Consider the following 21,603-nt stretch of genomic DNA (forward strand, 5'->3'; position numbering starts at 1 on the left):
CTGGAACACGCTGTCGTACACGTCGAGCCAGAGCATCCCAAACATATTCAATGGGTGACATGTCTGAGTATGCAGGCCATGGAAGAACTGGGACATTTTCAGCTCTCAGGAATTGTGTACGGATCCTTGCCCATGAATTATCATGCTGAAACATGAGGTGATGGCGGTGGATGAATGGCACGACAATAGAATTCAGGATCTTGTCACGGTATCTCTGTGCATTCAAATTGCCATCGATAAAATACAATTGTGTTCGTTGTCCGTAGCTTATGCCTGCCCATACCATAACCTGCCAGCCACCATAGGGCACTCTGTTCACAACATTGACATCAGTAAACCGCTTATCCACATAACGCCATAAACACTGTCTGCCGGTAGAGTTGAAACCGGGATTCAGCCGTGAAGAGCACACTTCTCCAATGTGCCAGTGGCCATCGAAGGAGAGAATTTGGCCACTGAAGTCAGTTACGATGCCGAACTGCAGTCAGGCCAAGACCCTGGTAATGACGAAGAGCACGCAGATGAGCTTCCCTGAGATGGTTTCTGACAGTTTGTGCAGAAATTCTTCAGTTGTGCAAACCCACAGTTTCATCAACTGTCCGGGTGGCTCGTCTCAGACCATCCCGCAGGTGAAGAAGCCAGATGTGGAGGTTCTGGGCTGGTGGGGTTACACGTGGTCTGTAGTTGTGAGGCCAATTGGACGTACTGCCAAATTCTCTAAAATGACATTGGAGGCAGTATATGGTAGAAAAATGTACATTAAATCAAAAACAGCTTTGGTTGACATTCCTGCAGTCAGCATGCCAATTGCACGCTCCCTGAACTTGAGACACCTGTAGCATTGTGATTTATAGTGGCCTTTAATTGTCCTCAGTACAAGGTGCACCTGTGTAATGGTCATGCTAATCAGTTTCTTGATATGCCACACCTTTCAGGTGGATGGATTATCATGGCAAAGGAGAAATGCTCACAAACAGGGATGTAAACAAATGTGTGCCCAATTTGAGAACCTTTTTGTGCTTATGGAAAATGTCTAAACTTTTATTACAGCTCATGAAACATGGGACCAACACTTTACATGTTGCGTTTTATTTTTGTTCAGTATATTTTCAATAGCCGCCTTCAGGGAGAAAGTTAGCAGCTCTCAGCTTCTGTGTATTACTGTAGATGAGATTTGAAGTAGCTGAGGGCCAGTGTTTATGGATTTTGAAATTGGATTTTACCTCAAACAGCCTATGGATTCATCATGAATACTGATGTTACTGTTTAGCAGATTAAAAGAAGGCACCTGCAGCTTAACTTCTTATGGCTGCAGGGGCAGTATTGAGTAGCTTGGATGAAAGGTGCCCATGTCAAACGGCCTCGTACTCTATTCTTGCTCGTACAATATGCATATTTCTATTACTATTGGATAGAAAACACTCTCAAGTTTCTAAAACCGTTTGAATTATATCTGTGAGTAAAACAGAACTAATTTTGCAGCAAACTTCCTGTTAGAAAGGGAAAAATCTGAAATCGAGGCTCTGTTCCAGGGCCTCCCTATTAATCTGCTTGAAATCTATTAGTATACATGCACTTCATACACCTTCCACTAGATGTCAATAGGCAGTGAGAGAAGAAATGGAGTGTATAGCTTGATCTGAGGTCAAAAAAGAGGTCTTGGAATGACATGACCCCAATTTCCTTTGTTCAGGAAGGCGCGGGTAGGACATCAGCATTGGCTTCTGAAAAGCTTTCGTTATAGACGGCTACTATCTCCGGCTTTGATTTTATTTGATAAATGTGACAATATCATCGGAAAGTATGTTTTTTCAATATAGTTTTATCAGATTTGTTTTTGGCGTGTTCTGTTCTCTGCGTTTGGTGACGATGGACAGCTTCGCGCCACTTTGCTAGTTTTGGTTGCTAATTCGAGAGGGAAAAAGGACATTCTAAAACCAAACAACGATTGTTCTGGACAAAGGACCCCTTGTGCAAGATTCTGATGGAATCTCAACAAAAGTAGGACCCATTTATGATGTTATTTCGTATTTCTGTCGAAAATGTTTAGACGTATATTCCGCTCATATTTTGGGCGATGTCTCGCTATAACGTAAGCTGCATGTCGTACTAAAGTTATTTTTAGAATTCTAACACGGCGATTGCATTAAGAACTAGTGTATCTATAATTTGCTGTACAACATGTATTTTTTAGTAAAGTTTATGATTAATTATTTGGTCAGAATAGGTGAGTGTCAGAAATATATCCGGAGATTCTGGAAAATAGTTGCTACGTTTTCACAATGTATAACCACGGATTTCAGCTCTAAATATGCACATTTTCGAACAAAACATAAGTGTATTGTATAGCCTGATGTTATAGGACTGTCATCTGATGAAGTTTGTCCAGGTTAGTGAAAAAGTATATATCTTTTTCAGTTTTTTTGCGATCGCTAACTTTTGCTGCTGATAAATGGGTTGTGTTTTTGGCTATTGTGGTAAGCTAATATAATGCTATATTGTGTTTTCGCTGTAAAACACTTAAAGTGTCGGAAATATTGGCTGGATTCACAAGATGTTTGTCTTTCATTTGCTGTACACCATGTATTTTTCATAAATGTTTTATGATGAGTATTTAGGTATTTCAATTTGGTCGCTGTAATTGTTCTAGCTGCTTCGGTGCTACTTGTGATTGCAGCTGCAATGTAAAACTATGATTTATACCTTAAATATGCACATTTTTCGAACAAAACATAGATTTATTGTATAACATGTTAAAAGACTGTCATCTGATGAAGTTGTTTCTTGGTTAGTGACTAATTCTATCTCTATTTGGTCGGTTTTGTGCAAGCTACCTGTGCTGTGAAAGAAATGTCTGTGCTTTTTTGTATTTGGTGGTGAGCTAACATAAATATACGTGGTGTTTTCGCTGTAAAACATTTAAAAAATCGGACATGTTGGCTGGATTCACAAGATGTTTATCTTTCATTTGCTGTATTGGACTTGTTAATGTGTGAAAGTTAAATATTTCTAAAAAATATCTTTTGAATTTCGCGCCCTGCACTTGGACTGGCTGTTGTCATATTGAGCCCGACTTAGGGCTTGCAGCCATAAGAAGTTTTAAGGCTGCAGAGCTAGTAGTCACTCATTTAACCCATTAGAGCTGTCATGACTCTCTCTCCTTGGTGAGGATCAAAGGTGCCAGATCAACTGGCAATGGCTGACAGATAGCCAAACCCCCTCTCTCCCACAGGAGAGGGGAAGAGTGGTTTTCTAATTATCAATTAGCATTTTAAAATGATAAACTTGGATTAGCTAACACAACGTGCCATTGGAGCACAGGAATGATGGTTGCTGATACCTTCTCCAGATCCTTCAGGTTTCGGGGCTGTCGCTGGGCAATACGGACTTTCAGCTCCCTCCAAAGATTTTCTATTGGGTTCAGGTCTGGAGACTGGCTAGGCCACTCCAGGACCTTGAGATGCTTCTTACGGAGCCACTCCTTAGTTGCCCTGGCTGTGTGTTTCGGGTCATTGTCATGCTGGAAGACCCAGCCACGACCCATCTTCAATGCTCTTATTGAGGGAAGGAGGTTGTTGACCAAGATCTCGCGATACATGGCCCCATCCATCCTCCCCTCAATACGGTGCAGTCGTCCTGTCCCCTTTGCAGAAAAGCATCCCCAAAGAATGATGTTTCCACCTCCATGCTTCATGGTTGGGATGGTGTTCCTGGGGTTGTACTCATCCTTCTTCTTCCTCCAAACACGGCGAGTGGAGTTTAGACCAAAAAGCTCTATTTTTGTCTCATCAGCCCACATGACCTTCTCCCATTCCTCCTCTGGATCATCCAGATGGTCATTGGCAAACTTCAGATGGGCCTGGACATGCGCTGGCTTGAGCAGGGGGACCTTGCGTGCGCTGCAGGATTTTAATCCATGACGGCGTAGTGTGTTACTAATGGTTTTCTTTGAGACTGTGGTCCCAGCTCTCTTCAGGTCATTGACCAGGTCCTGCCGTGTAGTCCCTCACCTTCCTCATGATCATTGATGCCCCACGAGGTGAGATCTTGCATGGAGCCCCAGACCGAGGGTGATTGACCGTCATCTTGAACTTCTTCCATTTTCGTGGGTGAAAACGTCAGACTTGTCCCCCACCTGTGTTCCCTCCATCCTCACTTTGAATTGCGCAAGGCAGATCAGGTTTCAAGCATCTGGTCAGCACTGCCTGGCTTTGAGTCCACAGATTATGACAGCGGTGACAAACGATGTCTTAGGCCAACCAGAACACCGGCTGTAAAAGGTAGTAAAGACAAACCTCCGGTGGCTAATCACACATAAATCAGCATCTCCAAAACAGTTGGATGAATAAAGAAGACTTTGAAGCATCCACGAGATGTGGGTATGAAGATGTGGGACCATTTGAAGCGTTATAAGAAATTCCACAATCTACATCCTTATAATTGGTTACAGTTATTAGCCTTTGTTTTAAACAACCGTGAACATGGCGTACTTGAAAAAAAGGTATATAGAGCTGTGGGGGGTGAAGAGCATACATGTTTTCCTTAAGGGTCTGACCAATGTAAAAAAACAATTGGGGGGAGAGAACTAAATGTGTCCAAAAACCAAAAGAACCGTTTGTTGAATTTGAAGAAATGTTTAGAGCAGAGGTGGTTGGACACAGTGGGTTACCCGACATGGAAGATGAAGATGCACTCAATTACTCCAAAAATGGGGCAATCACCCATCAGCTGATGCAATCCATACATGTTGATTTGTGAAAAACTTTTGTTTCCACAGCTACTTATTGGGAGAGAACTACGGCGACGTCATCGACAGGCTGTCAAGACTGGACAGAGACATCAATCAACGCAATAGATCGGCTGTTATCAGAGTTGTGCAGGTTCCGAGTGAAACCAACATTCGTTCAGCAGAAGAGAAACCTGGTGAATGCCATTATTGCGGGATTTCGGGTCACTGGCAACATATGATCATCATGAAGAATACATTCCGTACTTTTCCCCAAAGTTCCATTTTGAATACTGCTGCTACATGGTTTTCTATGTGGACAGAGTATTAAGTCTTAAATTCCATCATATTAGTATGTTTTTCTTATGAGAAGTAGGGTCTGTCTAAGGGAAAATGGAAACGGGACAGCAGCCCCAACGACACAATGCTGATGCAGAAATTTAAGAAGCTCTCTCCGGCTCAGCAGCAGAGTTTGCTGGATGTCGTGGAGGTAAACTAACAGACCCCCTCTTACGTCCCATCTCAGTTGGTGTACGTATGAAATCGGTTGGAATATATGTGGCATGCATAATAACAAATCAACATGCCATATTAATATATGAACCTGGTGAAATTCAAAAAGTACTTTAACAACTGTTACACAAGGACTGTAGCTGAAAAGATACAAGATCACCGGTGAAGTGTTCATTAGAGACATCCTTATCAACCAGTGGAACGGAAGAATTCCTCACTACCGGCAGACTGTCAGAATATAATTCTGATAGTTATCTATGTGGGACTGATACCAGTGTGGAAGAGCTGGTCACTTTTAAAGGACTTTGTGAATTATTACCTTGACAACAGGACGATTGAATATTATTGTCTTGCAGACAAGTGAAAGATGGTTTAAATGATTTTCTTTGAGTTTCCTCCTAATACAGGGTGTGGGTGGTGGTTCCATTTCCAACACAGAGATGCATCAGCAGAATGAGGGACACTGAGGCGTCAATACGTTTCTAGCTCTTTCTCTCCACTATGGTCAATCAAAGTAGTTGTTGGGTTTGTACGTATGCTCCATTCACATCAAAGGCAGGAATTCCCAGAGGGGCTATTCCTTTTAACCAGAGTGAAATGTTGGGTATATGGAGAGATGTTAATTGGTATACGGTGATTATTGGTACTAATTGGGGTGAGAATGTTGAGTATCAACATGCGAGAGTACCTAGTTCTGCAGATAGGTGCTGGAGGATCTGCAGATAGGTGCTGGGGGAGGCCTGATACTCCTGGATGTGTGTCCATTCAAAAAGATATGGATGAGTTGGGGGAGGAGCTAACGTCCTGGAGTGATAGGTACCTTCCTTCATTTGAAATGACCAATGACACTAATCAGCAACCACCTTACCTAGTTATTACACATGCTCCTGTTGGGTGGTTATGTTTTAATAGGTCACTCTCTCGGAACTTGTCTCAAATGCACCAGGACGCGTTTGTCAAAGTAGGACAGAATACGTGTGATCAGACAACAGACCCATCTGCTTGTAACCGTACTAAGGTTGCGGAATGTCTTTCTGCTGAATTGACTCTCAGTAATGGCACTATGATTACTTTTTATGCCAATACCTTTGGTAATATCATCAATAATGGTATGATAGCTCCTAATGGGACTTACTTTATCTGTGGATCCTATGCCTAGTTATGGTTACCAACGTCATCTGAGAGATCAGGCAATAGGTTGATAACAGGAAATCCGATCGTCTAAGGTACAGGTAGGGAATAGGCAAAAGGCATCGTTCGTTTTTGCCTGCCTCACTATCATACACTGGATGATAAAATTATGGGAAAATAGTGCTACAGGTGATCAGAATTCAGGTGATTGGGATCTGGAGCGTGAGCTGCGTTCAGGGGATCTACGTGTTTGAGTGTGTGAGTTGGAACCAGACGTTCCTCTCCTTTTTCACAACGCCATAAACGTGTGATTACAGAAACTGAGAGATTCTTTGCGATTGCTTTTCCCTCTTATGGTATTTCTAAAATAGCACTGGAAGTTATTAATATGCCTAACTCTTTGGAAATCCTAGCTAATAGGAGTCTTGAGTTAATTACTGCTGAGATGGTTGCCATTCGGACTGCGGCGATGCAAAATCGTTTGGCCCTGGACTATCTTCTGTAAGCACAAGTGGGTACATGTACTGTTATTGGTGCTGAATGCTGTACTTACATTCCTGATAATTCTGAGGAAATAACTGACATAATCCAAAAGATCAGGACTGAGGGCGCTAAATATCATGATTACAATCCAGATGATTTAGGATTAGTCATGTGGTTGTCTTCCACTTTTGGCACATGGTGAAGTTGTTTGGTGAGCATGATACTTCCAATAGTGGGAGTTGTGGTTATATTTCTTATCCTCATCCAGGTGATCAAGTGCGCTATTTCCCAATGTTTGTCTGCTAAAATCTGCCGGTTACGTGATAGGGGATATCATAAGATTCATCAACCGTGTCCTTTTGGAGATGGGTGTCAGTATCAGGTTTCAGGTAAGACTGTGTTGAAGTAACAATGTTTATTGCAACAACAGGGGCAGGCAAACGACTGTTCAAGGCAAGCAGGGGTCGATAATCCAGACTAGTGGAAAAGGTACAGGATGGCAGCCAGGCTCAGGGTCAGGGGCAGTCAGACATGGTTTTAACTCTAGACACAGATAAGTTAGGAAAAATACGGAGGGCAACAGAGGACAAACAGCAGAGGGGCTAATGATCTTGGAGCATGGGGGAAAGGTCTCTGCTTCTGGGGGTGTAGCCGCGGCACTGTAGCGGCATGTCAGCGCCTCAGGCTCGACCTTCTTGGATACCGGTCGGTGCTGCGGAAGCGAAGTGGCCTGGGCCTTACTGAACCCCTCCCGGAGGTCCTGGTACTCTACAGAGCTGGCGGAGAGGTCCGGGATAATTTTTCCCAGTCCCCAGGAAGACGCCCCGGGGCAGGTAGAGCTGACTTCAGGCAATGAGTGTGGCAGGACGGGCTCCAGCCAACGATGGCACCAGTAGCCCAATCAATGGAGAGATTGTGTCGCTTGAGCCAAGAGAATCCCAATACCACGGGAACCTGCAGAGACTCAACCAGCAGGAATTGGATCGTCTCGCTGTGGTTCTCCGACACTCATAGGTTGATGGGGGTGGTCTGGTGGGTGACCCGGCCTATAGAGCGCCCGTCCAGCACTCTAACACCCATGGGAATGGAGAGGGATTACGGGGTAACGTCCATGAGACTCACATCGGCCCCCGTGTCGATGAGTACCTGGAGAGACTTGGACTGGTCGCCCCACCACAGGAGGGCATGGAGAGGGGGGCGAGCAAGCAAGGGGAGACGAAAAATAATTTTAAGGCCCACCAGAGTACTCACTCCAACGAATGAGCTAGGTCTCTTGAAGGGACAAGTAGACACATAATGACCGGCAGTACCGCAATACAGACAAGTCTGGGTCTCAAGTCTGCCTACACGTTCGGCTGTAGACAGCCTAGCCCTGCCGAGCTGCATCGGCTTGGGAAGAGGTGAATCGGCAGTCTCCGGAGGCTCCTGGAGGGACTCAGTAAGCTCGGATCCTCTCGGGGACGTAGACGCCGGGGACTTCCGGAGTTCATCAGATGCAAGGTGGGATCCCTGAGTGAGCGATTGGGACTGCAATCGAACCTCTTCTCCCTCCTACGTTCCTGTAGCCGACCATCGATCCGAATGGTTAAAGCGATGAGTGAGTCGAGATCCGTCAGTAGTTCTCGGGCTGCCAGCTCATTCTTTACCTCCTCGACAATCCATGCAGGAACGTGTCGAACAGTGCTTCTGGGTTCCAGGTACCCTCCGCTGCTAGTGTGCGGAACTCCACCACATAGTCTGCCTCACTGAGAGTGTCCTGCCGAAGCTGGAGTAACTTCCGTGCAGCCTCTCTCCCGGACACCAGAGCCTCAAACTTTTCTCACCTCCGCCACGAATAAATCCAGACTGAGGCAGACAGCGGATTGTTGCTCCCACACTGCCGTGGCCCAGGAAAATGCCCTTCCGGACATCCTCGTAATAATGTACGCTATCTTCGAGCTGTCCGAGGGGAACGAAGAAGGCTGCAGCTCGAAAACGAGGGAGAGAAAGGGCCGGCAGGTTCTGGAATCTCCATCGTAGCGCTCCGGGGGAGGTAAGCGCTGCTACCAGCTGGGTTACTGAGGGGTTGGGAGGTTACCGTCATGGTAGGCTGCCTGGTAGGCAACCCACGGAATTGCTCCCGCAATTGCGTCCAATTCTAGGTCGTGATGTTCGGCCACATCCTGGAACCCTTCCATCAAACTGCGAAGCAACTCCTCGTGTCTACTAATGATTGGGAGGAGATGGCATTGCGGAGCTGGTCCAAGTCTGCTGGGTCAGTCATGGCCAGTTCGTACTATCAGGTTTCAGGTAAGACAAAAGTGCAGACTGTGTTGAAGTTACAATGTTTATTGCAACAACAGGTTTAGGCAAATGACAGGTCGAGGCAGGCAGGGGTTGATAATCCAGAGTAGCAGCAAAGGTGCAGGCAGGCTCAGGGTCAGGCGGGCTCAGAGTCTTGACAGGCAAGGGTCAAAACCAGGAGGACGAGAAAAAGAGACTGGGGAAAAACAGGAGCTGAGAAAACGCTGGTTGACTTGAACAAACAAGACGAACTGGCACAGACAGACAGAAAACACAGGTATAAATACCCAGGGGATAAGTGGGGAAGATGGGCGACACCTGGAGGGGGGTGGAGACGAGCACAAGGACAGATGAAAAAGATCAGGGCGTGACAGTCAGTGGTGTTCACAAGAATGTGTTAGGGATCATAAGGGTCTTCATCACACCAAGCCTCATGATTGTGGTAAATGTGCCTGTGGTAACTGTCCTTGGTGCTGTAATGAACCATGCTCTCTCAGATGTGGTATCACACCTGTTAATACCTCTTTTCTATAACTTTGTGTGAATTCTATATCTTATTGTAACGGCAAGTAAAATATGCCATTTGTGTTTTATATAAATGCAAAGTGTTTCATGTAAATTATTTTATCCTTACTGCTAATGTTTTTAATCGGTCTATTTTTTCATGTTTTCTAAAAATACATTTTAAATATATTTATTTTTAAAATGGTCTAGGGGGGAGTGTAAGAATATTTTAAAATACTACACAATGCAGAGGACTAGAGGTCAGTAGGGAATTAACGATCAATGGAAATAGTTGTTTTTCCAGTTCAACATCTGGTTAGAATCTGTGTAGGGGTTTCAGTCCTGCTTTTCATTCTTTTTTATATTTTCTACATTGTAGAATAAGATATCAAAACTATGAAATACATATGGAATCATGAAGTAACCAAAAGTCTTAAACATATCAAAACATATTTGAGATTCTTCAATGTAGCCACCCTTTGCCTGGATGACAGCTTTGCACACTTTTGCCTTTGTTTCAACCAGCTTCATGAGGTAGTCACCTGGAATGCATTTCAATTAACAGGTGTGCCTTAATAAAAGTACATTTATGGAATTTCTTTCTTAATATGTTTGAGCCAATCAGTTGTGTTGTGACAAGGTAGGGGTTACCTGCAACCTCATGCTAATCGCATTAGCCTATGTTAGCTCAACCATCCAGCAGGGGACCCACCAATCCTGAAGATAACTTCTTTGGGATAGGGGGCGGTATTTTGACGTCCGGATGAAAAGCGTGTCCAAAGTAAACTGCCTGCTACTCAGGCCCAGAAGCTAAGATATGCATGTTATTAATAGATTTGGATAGAAAACACTCTGAAGTTTCTAAAACTGTTTGGATCATGCCTGTGAGTATAACAGAACTTATTTGGCAGGCAAAAACCTGAGAAAAAATCCAACCAGAAAGTGGGAAATCTGAGGTTGCTCGATTTTCAACTCAGCTCCTTTTGAAGATACAGTGGGATATTGGTAATTTTGCACTTCCTAAGGCTTCCACTAGATGTCAACAGTCGTTAGAACCTTGTCTGATGCCACTACTGGGAAGTGGGGCCGAATGAGACAGGAATGAGTCAGGTCTATCATGACCTGAACATGCCCTGACCAGGCGCGTTCACGTGAGAGCGAGCTCTGTTCCATCGCACTTCTGAAGACACAGCAATACTCCGGTTGGAACATTATTGAAGAATTATGTTAAAAACATCCTAGAGATTGATTCAATACTTCGTTTGTCATGTTTTTACGGACTGTAATATAACTTTTTTTAACTTTTCGTCCGTACTTTCCGCTGAACCTGCCCGCGCGTCATGAGTTTGGAAAGTGTACTGAACGCTAGAACAACAAGGAGGAATTTGGGCATAATCAATCAAAACAAACATTTATTGTGGAACTGGGATTCCTATGAATGCATTCTGATGAAGATCATCAAAGGTAAGGGAATGTTTATAATGTTACTTCTGACTTCTGTTGACTGCATAATATGGCGGCTATATTTGTGTCTTGATTGGGCTCTGAGCGCCGACTCAGATTATTGCATGGGTTGCTTTTTTCGTAAAGCTTTTTTGAAATCTGACACAGCGGTTGCATTAAGGAGAAGTGCATCTAAAATTCCATGCATAACAGTTGTATCTTTTAGCAATGTTTATTATGAGTATTCATGTAAATTGATGTGGCTCTCTGCAAAATCAAAGGATGTTTTGTGACTTCTGAACGTAAGGCGCCAATGTAAACTCAGATTTTTGGATATAAATATGAACTTTACCGAACAAAACATACATGTATTGTGTACCATGAAGTCCTATGAGTGTCATCTGATGAAGATCATCAAAGGTTAGTGATTAATTTTATCTATATTTCTGCTTTTTGTGAATCCTCTCTTTGGCTGGAAAAATGGCTGTGTTATTCTGTGAATAGGCACTCACCTAACATAATCGTTTGGTTTGCTTTCGTCGTAAAGCCTTTTTGAAATCGGACACTGTGGCTGGATTTACAACAAGTGTATCTTTAAAATGGTGTAAAATACATGTATGTTTGAGGAATTTTAATTATCGGATTTCTGTTGTTTTGAATTTGAAGAGGTGCGACGCTAACGTCTCACGTACACTAGAGAGGTTAACACAGTGTCCAAAGAACGGCCAGACGTTTACAGAATGGTGTCGGCTGCGTACAGCTGGATCAGGGAATCACCTGCAGCAAGAGCGACATCATTGATATATACAGAGAAAAGAGTCGGCCCGAGAATTGAACCCTCTGGCACCCCCATAGAGACTGCCAGAGGTCCGGACAACAGGCCCTCCGATTTGACACACTGAACTCTGTCTGAGAAGTAGTTGGTGAACCAGGCGAGGCAGTCATTTGAGAAACCAAGGCTGTTGAGTCTGCCGATAAGAATACGGTGATTGACAGAGTCGAAAGCCTTGGCCAGGTCGATGAAGACGGCTGCACAGTACTGTCTTTTATCGATGGCAGTTATGATATCGTTTAGTGCCTTGAGCGTGGCTGAGGTGCACCCATGACCGGCTCGGAAACCGGATTGCACAGCAGAGAAGGTATGGTGGGATTCGAAATGGTCAGTGATCTGTTTATTAACTTGGCTTTCGAAGACTTTAAAAAGGCAGAGCAGGATGGATATAGGTCTATAACAGTTTGGGTCTAGAGTGTCTCCTCCTTTGAAGAGGGGGATGACCACGGCAGCTTTCTAATCTTTAGGGATCTTAGACTATACGAAAGAGAAGTTGAACAGACTGGTAATGGGGGTTGTAACAATGGCGGTGGATAATTTTAGAAAGGGTCCAGATTGTCTAGCCCAGCTGATTTGTACAGGTCCTGGTTTTACAGCTCTTTCAGAACATCTGCTATCTGGATTTGGGTGAAGGAGAAGCTGGGGAGACTTGGGCAAGTAGCTGCGTGGGGTGCGGAGGGTTGGGTTAGCCAGGAGGAAAGCATGGCCAGCAGTAGATAAATGCTTATTGAAATTCTCGATTATCATGGATTTATCGGTGGTGACAGTGTTACCTAGCTTCAGTGCAGTGGGCAGCTGGGAAGAGGTGCTCTTATTCTCCCAAAACTTTTTGGAGTTAGAGCTACAGGATGCAAATTCCTGTTTGAAAAAGATAGTCTTTGCTTTCCTGACTGACTGCGTGTATTGGTTCCTGACATCCCTGAAAATGTGCATATCGCTGGGAATATTCGCTGCTAGTGCAGTCCGCCACAGGATGTTTTTATGCTGGTCGTGGGCAGTCAGGTCTGGAGTGAACCAAGGGCTTTATCTGTTCTTAGTTCTACATTTTTTGAAAGGGGCATGCTTATTTAGATGGTGAGGAAATTACTTTTAAAGAACGACCGGGCATCCTCTACTGACGGGATGAGGTCAATATCCTTCCAGTATTTCCAGGCCAGGTCGATTAAAAAGGCCTGCTCGCAGAAGTGTTTTAGGGAGCAGGTGACAGTGATGAGGGGTGGTCGTTTGACTGCGGACCCATAGCCGATGCAGGCAATGAGGCAGTGATCGCTGAGATCCTGATTGAAAACAGCAGAGGTTTATTTGGAGGGCAAGTTGGGCAAGATAATATCTATGAGGGTGCCCATGTTTACGGATTTAGGGTTGTACCTGGTAGGTTCCTTGATCATTTGTGTAAGTTTGAGGGTATCTAGCTTAGATTGTAGGACTACCGGGGTGTTAAGCATATCCCAGTTTAGGTCACCTAACAGAACGAACTCTGAAGATAGATGGGGGGCAATCAATTCACATATGGTGTCCAGGGCACAGCTGGGAGCTGAGGGGAGTCTATAACAGGTGGCAACAGTGAGCGACTTATTTCTGGAGAGATTAATTTATAAAATTAGAAGCTCGAACTGTTTGGGCATAGACCTGGAAAGTATGACAGAACTTTACAGGCTATCTCTGGAGTAGATTGCAACTCCTCCCCCTTTGACAGTTTGCTGCTTCAGTGTCTTTACAAGCAGTGTCTTTACAAGCAAATTACAAGCATTTCATAAGTGTCAAAGGCTTTTATTGACAATGACATGAAGTTGATGCAAAGAGTCAATATTTGGAGTGTTGACCCTTCTTTTTCAAGACCTCTGCAATCTGCCCTGGCAATGCTGTCAATTAACTTCTGGGCCACATCATGACTGATGGCAGCCCATTCTTGCATAATCAATGCTTGGAGTTTGTCAGAATTTGTGGGGTTTTGTTTGTCCACCCGCCTTTTGAGGATTGACCACAAGTTCTCAATGGGATTAAGGTCTGGGGAGTTTCCTGGCCATGGACCCAAAATATCGATGTTTTGTTCCCCAAGCCACTTAGTTATCACTTTGCCTTATGGCAAGGTGCTCCATCATGCTGGAAAAGGCATTATTTGTCACCAAACTGTTCCTGGATAGTTGGGAGAAGTTGCTCTCGGAGGATGTGTTGGTACCATTCTTTATTCATGGCTGTGTTCTTAGGCAAAATTGTGAGTGAGCCCACTCCCTTGGCTGAGAAGCAACACCACACATGAATGGTCTCAGAATGCTTTACTGTTGGCATGACACAGGACTGATGGTAGCGCTCAGCTTTTTTTCCGGATGCCCCAAACAATCGGAAAGGGGATTCATCAGAGAAAATGACTCTACCCCAGTCCTCAGCAGTCCAATCCCTGTACCTTTTGCAGAATATCAGTCTGTCCCTGATGTTTTTCCTGGAGAGAAGTGGCTTCTATGCTGCCCTTCTTGACACCAGGCCATCCTCCAAAAGTCTTCGCCTCACACCTGCCTGCTGCCATTCCTGAGCAAGCTCTGTACTGGTGGTGCCCCGATCCCGCAGCTGAATCAACTTTAGGAGACGGTCCTGGCGCTTGCTGGACTTTATTGGGCGCCCTGAAGCCTTCTTCACAACAATTGAACTGCTCTCCTTGAAGTTCTTGATGATCCAATAAATGGTTGATTTAGGTGCAGTCTTACTGGCAGAAATATCCTTGCCTGTGAAGCCGTTTTTGTGCAAAGCAATGATGACGGCACGTGTTTCCTTGCAGGTAACCATCATGGACAGATGAAGAACACTGATTCCAAGCACCACCCTCCTTTTGAAGCTTCCAGTCTGTTATTCGAACTCAATCAGCATGACAGAGTGATGTCCAACCTTGTCCTCGTCAACACTAACGAGAGAATAACTGACATGTCAGCTGGTCCTTTTGTGGCAGGGCTGAAATGCAGTGGAAATGTTTTTGGGGGATTCAGTTCATTTGCATGGCAAAGAGGGACTTTGCAATTAATCTGATCACTCTTTACAACATTCTGGAGTATATGCAAATTGCCATCATACAAACGGAGGCAGCAGACTTTGTGAAAATTAATATTTGTGTCATTCTCAAAACTTTTGGCCACGACTGTACAGACGGTTATGGTGGGGTGCGGGTACAGTGGACGTAAACCCAGGCACTGAGTGATGATAAGACAGGTGCATTTCTGGACACGCTAGTTATGCTGGGTGAGGTCACCGCATGTGTGGGAGGTGGGACAAAGGAGGTATCTGAGGCGTGTTGAGTGGGACTAGGGGCTCCGCAGTAAACTAAAACATTGATAACTATCCTAAACAACAGTATACAAGGCATATTGACATTTGAGAGAGACATAAAGCGAGGCATAAAGCAATCACAGGTGTTGATTGGTAGAGCTAGCTAAGACAATGGGTAAGACAACAACAGCTAATCGGCTAAGACAAGAATAACAGGTAATTGGTAATGAATGGGCAGAGAGGGTCGGTTAACTACACACAGGGCCTGAGTTTGAGGCTGGGGCCGACAGATAAACCAAAAAATAAACAAAATGGAGTACCGTGATTAATGAACAGTCCAGCAGGCATCAGCTATGTTGCCAAGTGATCATAGGGTCCACTGAGCAGCAATAGATGGAACCGGGAAGCCGCGGGGTAGTCGTTACTATGCTAGCACGCGAGAGACACAGAGTTTAAAGTTAGCAGGCCGGGGTTAGTAGAAGCGTCTGCTCCGACGTCCAGCAAAGGCTGGTTGCGGGCACAGCGGATTGAGTTACGTCGGCAGACCAGTCGTGGTGGTAAGGCGGGGCTCCTTGACGACAAAGGGTCCAGGCCAGAATGAGAAAGAGGTATTGTAGTTGTAGTAATTTTGTTTGCTAGCCGGGAGATGCGCCTGTCTCGCGGCTAACTGGTGCTAGCTTTGGGGCAGGGGCGTTAGCCACTATAGCCACTCAGTAGCAGCTAGCTAGCAGCGATGATACGATGCAAAGGTCCAGAGCTTACGACAAGGATCCGGTGGAGTAGTGGATTCTAGCCGTGTTGGGGTAGAGTCTGTGAGGCATCAGCTGTGTGGGCCTGGCTCAGGGCTAGTTTCGGGGCTGGGCAACTCGGTGGCAGCTAGCTAGCTGTGATGATCTGGAGTAATGGTCCAGGGCTTACGGCAGGAATCCGGCGTTGCAGTGGAGAAAACAGTCCGATACTGGCAGGCTGGCAAGTATTATCCAGGCTAAAAAACGTCTGGTGTCTGTACAGAAGGTAAAGGCCGCTAGCAGTGGCTGGCATTGACTAAATAGTTACTAGCTAATGAGCATCCTGTCGGGCTGTATCACCGCCTGGTACGGCAACTGCTCCGCCCACAACCGTAAGGCTCTCCAGAGGGTAGTGAGGTCTGCACAACGCATCACTGGGGGCAAACTACCTGCCCTCTAGGACACCTACACCACCCGATGTCACAGGAAGGCCATAAAGATCATCAAGGACAACAACCACCCGAGTCACTGCCTGTTCACCCCGCTATCATCCAGAAGGCGAGGTCAGTACAGGTGCATCAAAGCAGGGACCGAGAGACTGAAAAACAGCTTCTATCTTAAGGCCATCAGACTGTTAAACAGCCACCACTAACATTGAGTGGCTGCTGCCAACATACTGACTCAACTCCAGCTCACTTTAATCATGGAAATTGATAAAAAATGTATCACTAGCCACTTTAAACAATGCCACTTAATATAATGTAGATGTATATACTGTACTCTATATCATGTACTGCATCTTGCCATCTTTATGTAATACATGTATCACTAGCCACTTTAAACTATGTCACTTTTATGTTTACATACCCTACATTACTCATCTCATATGTATATACTGTACTCGATACCATCTACTGCATCTTGCCTATGCCGTTCTGTACCATCACTCATTCATATATCTTTATGTACAATTTCTTTATCCCTTTACACTTGTGTGTATAAGGTAGTAGTTGTGGAATTGGTAGGTTAGATTACTCGTTGGTTATTACTGCATTGTCGGAACTAGAAGCACAAGCATTTCGCTACACTCGCATTAACATCTGCTAACCATGTGTATGTGACAAATAAAACTTGATTTGATTTGAGCTGGTTCGCTTCTGATAGAGGTTCTGGCTATAAGGTCTAAAAAATAGCGGATCCGTATCACATTGGGTGAGGCGGGTTACCGGAAAGTATATTTAATTTAAAAATGGAAAAGAGATTGAAAATATATTGAAATATATACAAAAAAAGACATACACGACTATTCAGAAGCAAAGTCATTTCCATGCTCCTTTAAAGAATAGCATATTCTAGTCAAGATTTCTTAAAATCTTGATGACACTGGCACAGAATTGGTTTTAGAATTGACAGGAGAAAGAGTTCCTATTTGGAGTGCCTTAATTGGATTCCACCAGATTGACAGATCCAACCTTTTGGTTAAAGTCAAGGAATTTGACGTCTGTCTCCTCTTGAAATATTAATTTTGTTGCTAAGTTCTCTTTCGCCTATGGTTTGCTCTCAGTAGGCATGTCTGGCACACTGTGACGTTGACACGTGCCCTCACCTCACATCACTGTGAAGGAAAATGTAAGTTTAATGACAACTGTGTTAGACAAATGTACTGTGTGCTTTAAAGCTATTATCCAAGTTGAAGGGGAGTATGGAATGTGGCAACCCCGCATGTGTTATACATTGAAAGGGGGGGGGGTGTATCACTTGGATGCCAATATGTACAGTATGTCTTATATAATAGATACGCTTAACAAGAAGCGAGTAGAGAGGAGAGTGCTGATCTGAACCAGATGTTCCTTGCCTATAAGCAGATCACTATTAAATAAACCCTGGGTGAATGCTTAACAGTTTTCCCGACTACAAGAGCTGGTTTTTCTACATTACCATGATGAAAAGGGCTGCCAGGCTGCCACCTTACTGAGCATGATAAACAGGCAAACAAGGATAAATGATGTGCCATCCTGTAAGGCAGTCCATCTTTTTAAGGTGCCACATTGAGATTGTAGAATGGGAGGTTCTTATTGAATATGGACCCGATTCAGACATTTTTTTTCTCAGAAGTTGGTATTCAGACTTACCTTACGCAGGTGCATAACAGGCTGGCGATAATTTCAATGTTGCAGGCATGGTTCCCTTGCCCGTGCTGAATACATTTTACTCAACCTGTGAAAACCCTCTCACTTGCTGGCCAAAAGAGTTTTCATTCAATAGGGTTTTCAACACATTTATAAATCCATCCCTTTAAATTTGGTGTTCCTTTACTTATACACCTCTCGACAGACTACAATATATGGAGAGAAAGGTTCAGAATTTTAGGGATCAATTAAAGAAAGCCATGTAAATACATGCAGAGTACATCGTCTCCTTTTCAGCACTATTTGGTAGATTAAAAAAATACTCTAATCTTGTACAGTGAACAAAAATATAAAAGAAACATGTAAAGTGTTTAGCTCAAATTGTGTGCACACATTGTTTACATCCATGTTAGCGAGCATTTCTCCTGTGCCAAGACAATCCATCCACCTGACAGGTGTGGCATATCAAAAAGCTGATTAAACAGCATGATCATTACACATGTGCACCTTGTGCTGGGGACAATAAAAGGCCACTCTAAAATGTGCAGTTTTGTCATACAACACAATGCCACAGATATCTCAAGCCGCCTCCAATCGTATTTTAGAGAATTTGGCAGTAAGTTCAACCAGCCTCACAACCGCAGACCATGTGTAATCATGCCAGCAAAGGACCTCCACATCCAGCTTCTTCACCTTCGAGATCGTCTGAGACCAGCCACCCAGACAGTGGCTGAGGAAACTGTGGGTCTGCACAACCAAAGAATTTCTGCACAATTTCTGCACAAACTGTCAGAAACATCTCATGGAAGCTCATCTGCATGCTCGTCGTCATCACCAAGGTCTTGACCTGACTGCAGTTCGGCGTTGTTACCGACTTCAGTGGGCAAATGCTCACCTTTGATGGCGACTGGCAGAGTGGAGAAGTGTGCTATTCACGGATGAATCCAGATTTCAACTGTACCGGGCAGATGGTGTCGTGTGGGCGAGTGGTTTGCTGATGTCAACGTTGTGAACAGAGTGCCCCATGGTGGTGGGGGGGTTATGGTATGGGCAGGCATAAGCAACGGACAACGAACGCAATGGCATTTTATCGATGGTAATTTGAATGCATATACCGTGACGAGATCCTGAGGCCATCACCTAAAATTTCTGAATGATAATGCACTGCCCCATGTGGCAAGGATCTGTACACAATTCATGGAAGCTAAAAACGTCCTGGTTCTTCCATGGCCTGCATACTCACCAGACATGTCACCCCATTCAGCATTTTTGGGATGCTCTGGATCGACGTGTACGACAGCTTGTTCCAGTTCCCGACAATATCCAGCAACTTCGCACAGCCATTGAAGAGGAGTGGGACAACATTCCATAGGCCACAATCAACAGCCTGATAAACTCTATGCGAAGGAGATGTGTCGCACTGCATGAGGCAAATGGTGGTCACATATTGACTGGTTACTCCACGCCCCTACTTAAAAAAAAGAAGGTATCTGTGACCAACAGATGCATATCTGGGATATGCTTAACACCTCGGCCGTCCTACAATCTAAGCTAGATGCCCTCAATCTCACACAAATTATCAGTGAACCTACCAGGTACAACCCTAAATCCGTAACCATGTGCACCCTCATAGATATCATCCTGACCAACTTGCCCTCTAAATACACCTCTGCTGTCTTCAACCAGGATCTCAGCGATCACTGCCTCATTGCCTGCGTCCGTAATGGCTCCGCGGTCAAACGACCACCCCTCATCATGCTCCCTAAATCACTTCAGCGACCAGGCCTTTCTAATCGACCAGGCCCGGGACTTGGACAAGTTTCTGCGGGGGGTGCAGAGCTGTTGGCCGGGGTAGGGGTAGCCTAGTGGAAAGTTGAGTTGTTTGGAAGGAACACCCAACACTATGTGTGGAGAAAAAAAAGGCACAGCACGCCAACATCAAAACCTCATCCCAACTGTAAAGTATGGTGATGGGAGCATCATGCTTTGGAGCTGCTTTGCTGCCTCAGGGCCTGGACAGCTTGCGATCATCAACGGAAAAATGAATTCCCAAGTTTATCAAGACATTTTGCAACCCGATTGAGATGCTGTGGCAAGACCTCAAGAGAGCAGTTCACACCAGGCATCCCAAGAATATTGCTAAACTGAAACAGTTTTAAAAAGAGGAATGGTCCAAAATACTTTTTCTTGCCATTATATATATATCTTTCCAAATTATGAACAACAAGCATTGTAATTTCGAATTCTGTAAAGTGAGTGTGGAAGTGGTGAAAACATTTTTGCTGTCTATCAACAATGACAAGCCATTGGGGTCTGACAACTTGGATGGAAAACTACTGATGATAATAGCAGATGATATTGCCACTTCTATTTGCCAAAAACTACTGATGAAAAACTACTGATGATAAAAACTACTGATGATTTCCATCCAAGTTGTCTGACAACTTGGATGGAAAACTACTGATGATAATAGCAGATGATATTGCCACTTCTATTTGCCAATTCTTCAATTTAAGTCTACTAAAAAATGTGTGCCCTTGGGCCTGGAGGGAAGCAAAAGTAATTCCGCTACCTAAGAATAGTAAAGCTGTTACCAACCCTTAGTAAACTTTTGGAAAAATGTGTGTTTGACCAGATGAAATGCTATTTTACAGTACACAAAATGACAATAGACATTTAGCACACTTATAGGGAAAGACATTCAACAAGCACGGCACTTAAACAAAATACTGATGATTGGCTGAGAGAAATAGATAATAAAAAGATTGTTGGGACTGTTTTGTTAGACTTACGTGTTAAGGCTTTACTCCCCCTGCTACATTTTGGATAAAGAGTTACCCGTCTAACAGAACACAGAGGGTGTTCTTAAATATAAGTCTCTCCAACATAGTCCAGGTAGAATCAGGAATTCCCCAGGGCAGCTGTCTAGGTCCCTTACTTTTAAAATGTTTTATTAACGACATGCAACTAGCTTTAAGTAAAGCCAGTTATTCTATGTATGTGGATAACTCAACACTATGCATGTCAGCTACTACAGCAACTGTAATGACTGAAACACTTAACAAAGAGCTGCAGTTAGTTTCAGAATGGGTGGCAAGGAATGAGTTAGTCCTAATAAAGTCTGTCCATAATAAAGCACAACCCTGCATTCTTAACAGCACTATCAACAAGGCAGGTCCTACAGGCCCTAGTTTTGTCGCACCTGAACTACTGTTCAGTCGTATGGTCACTTGCCACAAAGAGGGACTTAGGAAAATTGCAATTGGCTCAGAACAGGGCAGCACGGCTGGCCCTTGGATGTACACAGAGAGCTAACATTAATAATATGACTGTCAATCTCTCCTGGCTCAAAGCGGAGAGGAGATTGACTTCATCACTACTTATATTTGTGAGAGGTATTGACATATTGAATGCACCAAGCTGTCTCTTTGAACTACTGGCACACAGCTCGGCCAGCCATGCATACCCCACAAGACATGCCACCAGAGGTCTCTTTACAGTCCCCAAGTCCAGAACAGACTATGGGAAGCATACAGTACTAGATACAGTACTATTCCACATCAAGTAACTCATGCA

Source organism: Salvelinus fontinalis, chromosome 38 (assembly GCF_029448725.1).
Source record: "Salvelinus fontinalis isolate EN_2023a chromosome 38, ASM2944872v1, whole genome shotgun sequence".
NCBI lineage: Eukaryota > Metazoa > Chordata > Actinopteri > Salmoniformes > Salmonidae > Salvelinus > Salvelinus fontinalis.